This window comes from Eucyclogobius newberryi, unplaced genomic scaffold (genome assembly GCF_026437365.1).
Source record: "Eucyclogobius newberryi isolate DKJ021-1_F unplaced genomic scaffold, fEucNew1.0.hap1 SCAF_302, whole genome shotgun sequence".
Classification (NCBI taxonomy): domain Eukaryota; kingdom Metazoa; phylum Chordata; class Actinopteri; order Gobiiformes; family Gobiidae; genus Eucyclogobius; species Eucyclogobius newberryi.
This window is the reverse complement of record NW_027315949.1, coordinates 9,680-17,500: the sequence shown is the minus strand read 5'-3', so window position 1 is coordinate 17,500 and position 7,821 is coordinate 9,680. Positions and strand designations below refer to the sequence as shown.

General features: G+C 42.4%; 1 protein-coding gene across 1 annotated transcript in view; it reads right to left on the bottom strand.

Annotated features, from left to right (window-relative positions):
* Window positions 1–6,743, bottom strand: part of LOC140374715 (contactin-3-like) — an 80,840-nt gene extending 74,097 nt beyond the window's left edge. Inside the window, exon 1 of the mRNA XM_072461711.1 lies at window positions 6,495–6,743. The gene's annotated coding sequence lies outside the window, so the exon portion shown is untranslated. The remainder of the gene's footprint in view (window positions 1–6,494) is intronic.
* Between the last annotated feature and the right edge of the window lie 1,078 nt (window positions 6,744–7,821).

Below are 7,821 nucleotides of genomic sequence, written 5' to 3'. Positions count from 1 at the left end.
GGTTTGATAGGGGTGTCATTTATTCAGCACTATTTTTAGATGTAGGTAGGCTTTATTTAGATTATTCATCAGATTAATGTCTTCCTCGGTCCATGTGTTGTCATCGTGTTGCTCCGCCTCAGCCTCCTGTGTCTGATTAAACCATTAGAGTTCCATGGATCAGACACACAGTCCCGTCTCTTTTCCTTCTTTAAACCAGTGAATTTGTCGCGCTTACTTTTTCCTCACTGCACTCAAACCTATGATTTGACCATGTATCCGTACCCAAAGTACACACACCACAATGATTTAGACAGAAAGCCACAAGCAATTGGTAATTGTCTATTAATATATATATTTTTAAGGCATGTTAAACTCAAAATTACCACCCAAATCTCAAGATAACTCATTACATGCTTTCTCTTTTCGTCTGTTGTGAATAAAATTATTTAATCAAAGCAACTAAAGGTCCACAGCACTACAGGCTTGAATGTATTTATTTGTAATCACATTTCTTTCTCTAAAGTCTGAACTCCAAACCACATGCTTTTAATAACAGAGGATTAAAAAGACCCAAGCACATAATAGGTTGAGCTCTAAAAGACAAAAACTGAGTCAGGGCAGAATTCTTCATTTGAATTGAAGTTTTGTAACTCTAATTATTGAGCCAATCTACAAGAGACAAACACTGGCACAAGATTCAATATTTTCTCTGCCATATAAATAAACTACAGTTGTTGTTTTTTTTCATAATAGCCACAGAAAGAGGTGCCAACATTCAACTCCACAGACGTGATTGTTGTCAGTTGAAAGAGAAAGCATGTGATAAATATGACAAGTTTGTGGTGTCAATCCCAAACAAATAATGATAAAGGTTCAACATTTATGGATATCAGTTTTGGAAATTTCTTACAAAAACAGTAAATCTCCCATGGAGTTAAAGCGGATTATTTGCACAACCTTATCAGTACAAAAAACAAATACATTCTTACTCAGGAAAAGGCCCGAAACTTTACAATGACGGTAAAACACACAATATTAGTACTTTCTTTTGTCTTTGTCACTCTTTTTTATATACTTTCTCTTGTACTAGAGTTGCTAAAGCTCAAGCTCATTCTAAAACTGTTCAGAAATGGTCAAATGTTGTACAGTTTTTGGGATTCTCAGTATCGATACTGGTCCAAATGAGTATCTACCTTCAATACTACAATATCGATTAGTTTCTGCTCTGATCCATCTGCTCTGACACTTTTGCTAAAGACAGGACCAAACAAAAGCTAGTGTGAACGTGAACGCACCCTACACAATCACTGCACCTCACACCATTCCCCTCTCCTTCTCTCAAGAGGTGTTCAAGATATATTAAGGCCACAGACAGATAATAACAGCAGCTGCTAAATGTCATCCCTCTTCCCACACGCGCAGCAAAGCAAACATTTAAAACTCCCCGGCACGGCATTCGCTCACTCTCTATTTAACACGCATAGGCGGCGATGCACGGCTCATTTGAGGCCTGATCCCTGGTTCACGGCGCTACTTAAAAAGCAGCTAATTGTTTGTCAGCTGCCCCTTGGATGTCGAAATCATACACGTGGGGTTCTGAGCAAGGATTTTCCTCAACCAAGCCTTTCATGTCGTTGGCTCGGCCCCGTTTTGCCGCTATTTCAAAGTCTGCGAAATTGGATTGGAACGCTGGATGTCATGAAGCGGTCCTGGATGTCGTACCTCGGCGATAGGCCCCGCTCCGTTCCAACTGCTGCCACCTCAGAGCCGGGGGATTGTGCGGTGTGTGCCGAGGTGCAGCGCGCGGGTATAAGCCTTCTGTCCACTTTGCATGTTATGGTTGGTCTTTGTAATGGGGTTTTGTCAAGTCATGCGGCGTCTCTGTCCAAGTGGCCCTTTTATGTGAAACTATAAGCTGAGCGTTATCCCAGTGTCAGCTTTAAAGGGACGTGTACATGCGTGTTCTATAACATGAGGGTCAAAGTCAGTTTTATGTCATTATATTCTTAAGCTGTAAGTCTCTTTGGCATTGCTCCTCAGTCTGGCAGCTCTGGCAGAAGCATTCTGCTACACCAATACACTGTATTTATAAGTCGCACCTTTTTTCATAGTTTTGGCCATCGAGCAACTTATACTTATATCTATACTTATATATTTATACTCCGGAGCAACTTATATGTGATACTATGTGTTATTTTCACCCTTGCAACCGCATTTCATAATCCAGTGCAACTTATGTTTATTTCTTCTTCATTATGCATTTTTTGGCTGGTGCGACTTATAGTCCAAGAAATACGGTATTCACCATCCCGCCATTACATGTCCATCTACAAATTTGAACACATTTCTCAGCATAATATCTAACATAAGCTATATTTTTGATAAACACATTACTAAGGCTGGAAACTGTTGACCGTACAGCAGAAATGTGGGCAATATTACGCCCCATATTACGCAAAATTGACTTGTAATTATGTTCTATCATTTCCCTCTTTAAAAATATACCTGGAGTAGCATTAAGCTCCATCCATGCTAGTTTGATGCTCCACCAATGTCAACAAAGCTCTTCGTCTGAATCTGACGCTATCGATAAGTGACGTTTTCTCCATCTGTGACGTGGCTCTGACAATCTTCTCTCTCATAAATCATCATCGGACTCGTTTTGTGAATTCCTCCCGTCTAACCACGATCAGTACAACTGCGTGCCGAGACCCGGAAGTGAGAGCTTGAACTTTGCATATTAACTTGTTTGTAATTCCCTCTGTTTGCAGTCCTTTATATCTCTGTATCATTTCATCAGCTGTGACAGGGATTGACCTGAAATGACTGGCTAAATTCTTATGAGATGTAGAACTTTTAAACTGTTTCCAGAGTTATTTATTTGACGTTATAAGCAGTTTATGATCAGGCAGTGGTCCGTCAGTCATTTGTTTCATTCTCGCTGCAGCAATCATACTCAGCCGTTTATGTCTCAAGTGCAGAGCTGGTTGTTACTTGTTTAGTGCAGATAAACATATTTTTCTCTCATTCCTTTTAGCTTTGATACAATCCGAATATTGTGCTCCGTAATCCCACAGCTATGTTATTAGCCTCGCCAAGTCTGCAATTATTTTATTGATGAGTCAGCTGGAAAGACAGAGGGATCACTGTCTCATTAATAGTGAAGGCTAATCCAATCTAGTCAATAATTAATTGTCAAACTATTAATTGTACTGTACAGTTATTTTCTAAAATACATAAAGAGAGATTTTCTTGAACAAATTAAGTACAGTATTGATTAAATCTGTGTAGTCCAGATAACGATTAATAAAAGTAATTGATTATTAGTCAATTATGATTATGGAGATTACTCCGATGCCGCATATGCTCTGCCTTTCCCCAAGTCATAAAGATCATAAACAGTAGGAGTTCTACACCAGGAAACACTGTATGAGCAGATCATAGTCTTAATATGACCCCCATTGTCAGTGTTGGGAGGCCCTGCCCGCTTAGCTGCCTGGTTATACTCACTGAACTACCAATAATCCAATCTGCCAAACGTTCTGCAAACAGTCAAATGAAAAAATAAAAATATATATATTAAATAAACATGTTCATACTGGCACTGACCTTCCACCAGCAATAAGCAACTCTTGGGTAAAAAGTAATGAGAGCAAAATCAGGATCCACCAGTCGTGCCCAGAGGTCCATCCAAAGTGGATGTTGCAATGTTTCTGTATTTTTCATGTTGATATTGGTTGTGTGTTGCTGCGGTTGCTTTGATTTACATAAACTGTACCTCTTTATGGATATGTACCACATCAATGTTTAAGCCCAGTGACCAAAAAAAAAGTCTAATGTTTAAGCTGTACGCAAACCATGCTTTGTGCATCCATTTGGAGGATTTTAAAGCCGTCATTTCATCTATAACTATTGCTATCAGTAACAGTGTTGACACTTTTTATTATTGACGTTTCACTTTGAATGTGTGAGCAAAACTCTTATGTGTGGGCGGATGTGCATTTGATCATTAACACTGACGATTGTTGCGCTTTTGTTTGATGCCATAATCAAATGTGTAAAAATATACATTTCAATAAAATGGATGTTGTTTTTCACTTCCAACGTGTTTTCCAAAGTGTTTCTCGGTGGTTCCATTATATCCATATAAAAAGCTCTTCCTAGAAAAAGTGCGTACACCTTGGGCCTTTATTATAGTCCAACTGGTTCAGGGCTATTGTATCTTACTTACTGGATGAAAGCTGCATCTCATGAGCGCCTGCGTCTTCAGACACAGGTGAGGCAGATGCTACTTCTCTTTTCTAACACTCATAGAAGCTCCGGGGTTCATTCATGGAAGAAACACAGCAAACCCAGGAGCTCCACGGCACAGTGCGCCCTGCCTGATCTTATCAGCATCACCAGACCAATACCGGCGCACACAGCTCCGCCTCAGGGCTCACCCCACGCCTCATAATGATTTCAGCCCAGACAAGTCGCCTACCTGTTGGTCATTAACACTCCTCGCACTCACCGGGGTCAATATGCTTTTGTTCAGGTTGCACTGGCGATGCCTTGAGAACTGTATAATGTAAATGATACATGAATCATTTATTAGTCTAACAATGAAGTATTGACACTCGCTCATCCTCGTATAGGAGGCTTTTGTCTTTTTTACAACAGGTGGTCTCCTTCGCTCGTCTCTCGCTGCCTCTTATCTTTCAAGTGCAGTTTGGTCTCTGGACTGAAGAGGATGAGACGCCACACGTTCTATGCTATACAAATCTTGGAGGTTGAAACCAGGGAATAATACATCTTTCAGTTACATTCCGCTGCTTTCTTCTTTGTGGACAGTAAAAAACCCTGCAATGCAAGTATGCTGTACTTCAATGTAATCTCTCTACTAGGCAGTTGAGTTTGTCTTATCTTGTAACAAAAAACATGGTACAATAAGAGTGCAGTGGCAGAGTAGTTAGCACTCTCGCTTCACGGCAAGAAGGTCCCAGTGACGCAAACCGTGATTAACACACTAACAGTGGAGCGGCGTGTCACAGACTGTCAGCCAGAGATCCATGTGAGTCAGTGTCCTCTGAGGCACAGTCTCATCTGAAGCCGGTGGGGGGTCTGAGCTGGGGATCGTGAGATGATTTCAAGATGTCACAAAAAATGATAATAAATGACACTTTATCTGTATTTGAATAGCAAGAAATTACAGTTACTATCGATTACATTTTGCAGTTGGGGCCCTGTGCGGCTCCCATTGTGCTTTTGAGGGTTCCTGCCTGAAAACTCAAATCTAAAAATCTTAAAATCCAACCAGTCGTGTGATCACAAGCCAAACGTGTACTTTTTAACATGTAATTGTGTTGTACTAATCTTCTATTCGTATATATATATCTTGTATTGTTTCATTACATGCCCAGAACCGGCAGATGTCAATACGTTTTGTAGCCATAACGACAAAAGAATAGAATCTAAACCTGAAGATAAGACAAACAACCACAATCAAACAGACAAAGTAGAATAAAACCACTCTATTATTGTACATTCTTCAACACAAGGCTTGACCTGGATGACTAAGATGCTCCACTGACACAGATAGGAGTTCACAGGCTCACACGGCGCGCTCACAAATGTAAGACACTGCTGCTAACCACGGTGACGAGGAGGAGAGAGCCTTCACCGCGAATCACTCTCTATCAAATTCACCAACTCACCACTGACACCACCACCATCGCCGCCGCCGCCGCCATCGCACCACACAGCCAGCTCCCAAGTAACACGCAGCCTGAACAAATGGCCCGGCTTGAAGAGTAGGAGTGTACATAGTTTGAAGGCCCAGAGCTGCATTCATCACCACTGACAACCAGGCAAACCACAGTGAAATTACCAGCCATTGGCCAGTACCTTCTGACTATTGCACAGGAGGAATTGCACCTAATTGGGGGTTTACATCGTCCCTCTTGCACTGATTTACCTGTAGAAATAGTCCATGGCAAATCACTGCCTCAACACTTCTTCAAGGTCTGCTGAAAGCTTTTTTCTTTAAATTCACGTTCTTATACGACGTTTTTTATTAGAGAGCCCTTACTATAAATAAACAGACACGTGTATATTCTTCTGTTAGACCAGCTCATCTAGGATTAATGTGTGCACATGGATCAAGTCCCACAGGATGAATAACGCGGAACAATATCACATGCAATATCAAGTGCAATTTGTGTACTTTTGGCTCAACATAAACGCGCACAAACTCTCACAAACGAGTGGCTGCTTTGCTGATGTGGAGGAATTGTCTGCAGTTTTTTCCAGGGCACGTCACGCTGCTCACCCTAAAACAAACAATTATCATCACCCGTACGGCAGCCGCGGTAATTGATAGGCCAATTGTGGATGGGCTGGCACAGAAACCCCGCATGCGTCCCTATATTTAGTTATTTAGAACTAGGGCACGTTCACAATGGCCAAACAAAACGTATTGGCCGCAAGAAAAACAGACACACATCCAAAAAACGTGTTGTGCTTGTTCTTACCTCTTATCTTGAAGTGTCTTGAGACCAGCGCGAGCCAAATATCTCAGTCCTCACGCAGAGAGCGGCTCGCTGCTCCTCCATGGAAATGTCGTTAGGGAAAATTCGGTCACAATTACAAGGTCGTGCGCACAGGTGAAGAGGAGCCAGTGGAGGTGGTCAGCCGGAGATAACGAGGAGCAGAGGCGCAAATGCACGCGTCTCATACCGCTGCTCCTCTCCCTGCTCCACTCCCCACTAGAAAACCAGTCACACACACACGCACACACGCGCACAACACGACACCCACGTTGTTTGCCGTGTGCCTGAATCACAATCGCAACATCCCGACTTTGGAGCGAAGACCGTCCGCCTCTTCGTGCTTTCCCCGCGTGAAGGAGATCTGGGGGGGAAAGGCTTTATTTCTGCAACTCGGTCCGGATCTCCAGCGCGGACACGAAAAGAAATGGGGGAGCAGAAGTGATGGAGCAGCAGCAGCAGCAGCAGTAGCAGTGAGGCAGCCGCGCGATGATGGTGGTGCTGATGCTGAAGGTGCTGGAGGCAGAAAAGACGCACCTGCTGGCTGGGGAAGTGCGCCCCCGCGCGTCGCGTCGGGGAAACGCAACGTGAGAGAGCCCCCGACGCGCTTTGAGTGTGACGGTCCACTGAGGATGTCACGATGTCAAGTTTGAGTGATTGATGGTTATTATGTCGAGGGGGAACGTTTCATTCACGACTCTTAGCCACGACGACCAAACGACTGTGAAATCCGTCATTTGATTTCTTTCACAAGTCTGGCTTTATGGAATCAATCACGTAAAGACATGGTCACGTGCACAGACAAATGGAAAAAGTACAAGTTTTTTTTTTTTTTAATAGAGAATAGATTGGACTGAAACGTCTCAGCTGCCTACGATTCTCACAATTATTAGTTTTTAGCTCTTACGAATATATTGTGACCTGAATAATCACACGGAATAATCTTGTCATCTCTGTTCATCGCCCCAAGTCATATTCATCCTTCACTGGCTGAAGCTCTGCTCTGGGCTCTATGCAACAGGAGGCTTTAACAGCCAAAGGTTTAATTACAAAAGATTTAATAAGTATCAGAAAAGTTGTGTTGCTATTGTCAGTGAACACAACAGAAGAGGAAGAAGAGGAGGAAGAAGAAGAGGAAGAAGAAGAAGAAGAAGAAGAAGAAGAAGAAGAAGAAGAAGAAGAGGAAGAAGAGGAAGAGGAAAAAGAGGAAGAGGAAGAGGAAGAAGAGGAGGAAGAAGAAGATGAAGAAGAAGAAGAAGAAGAGGAAGAAGAAGAAGAAGAAGAAGAAGAAGAAGAAGAAGAAGAAGAAGAA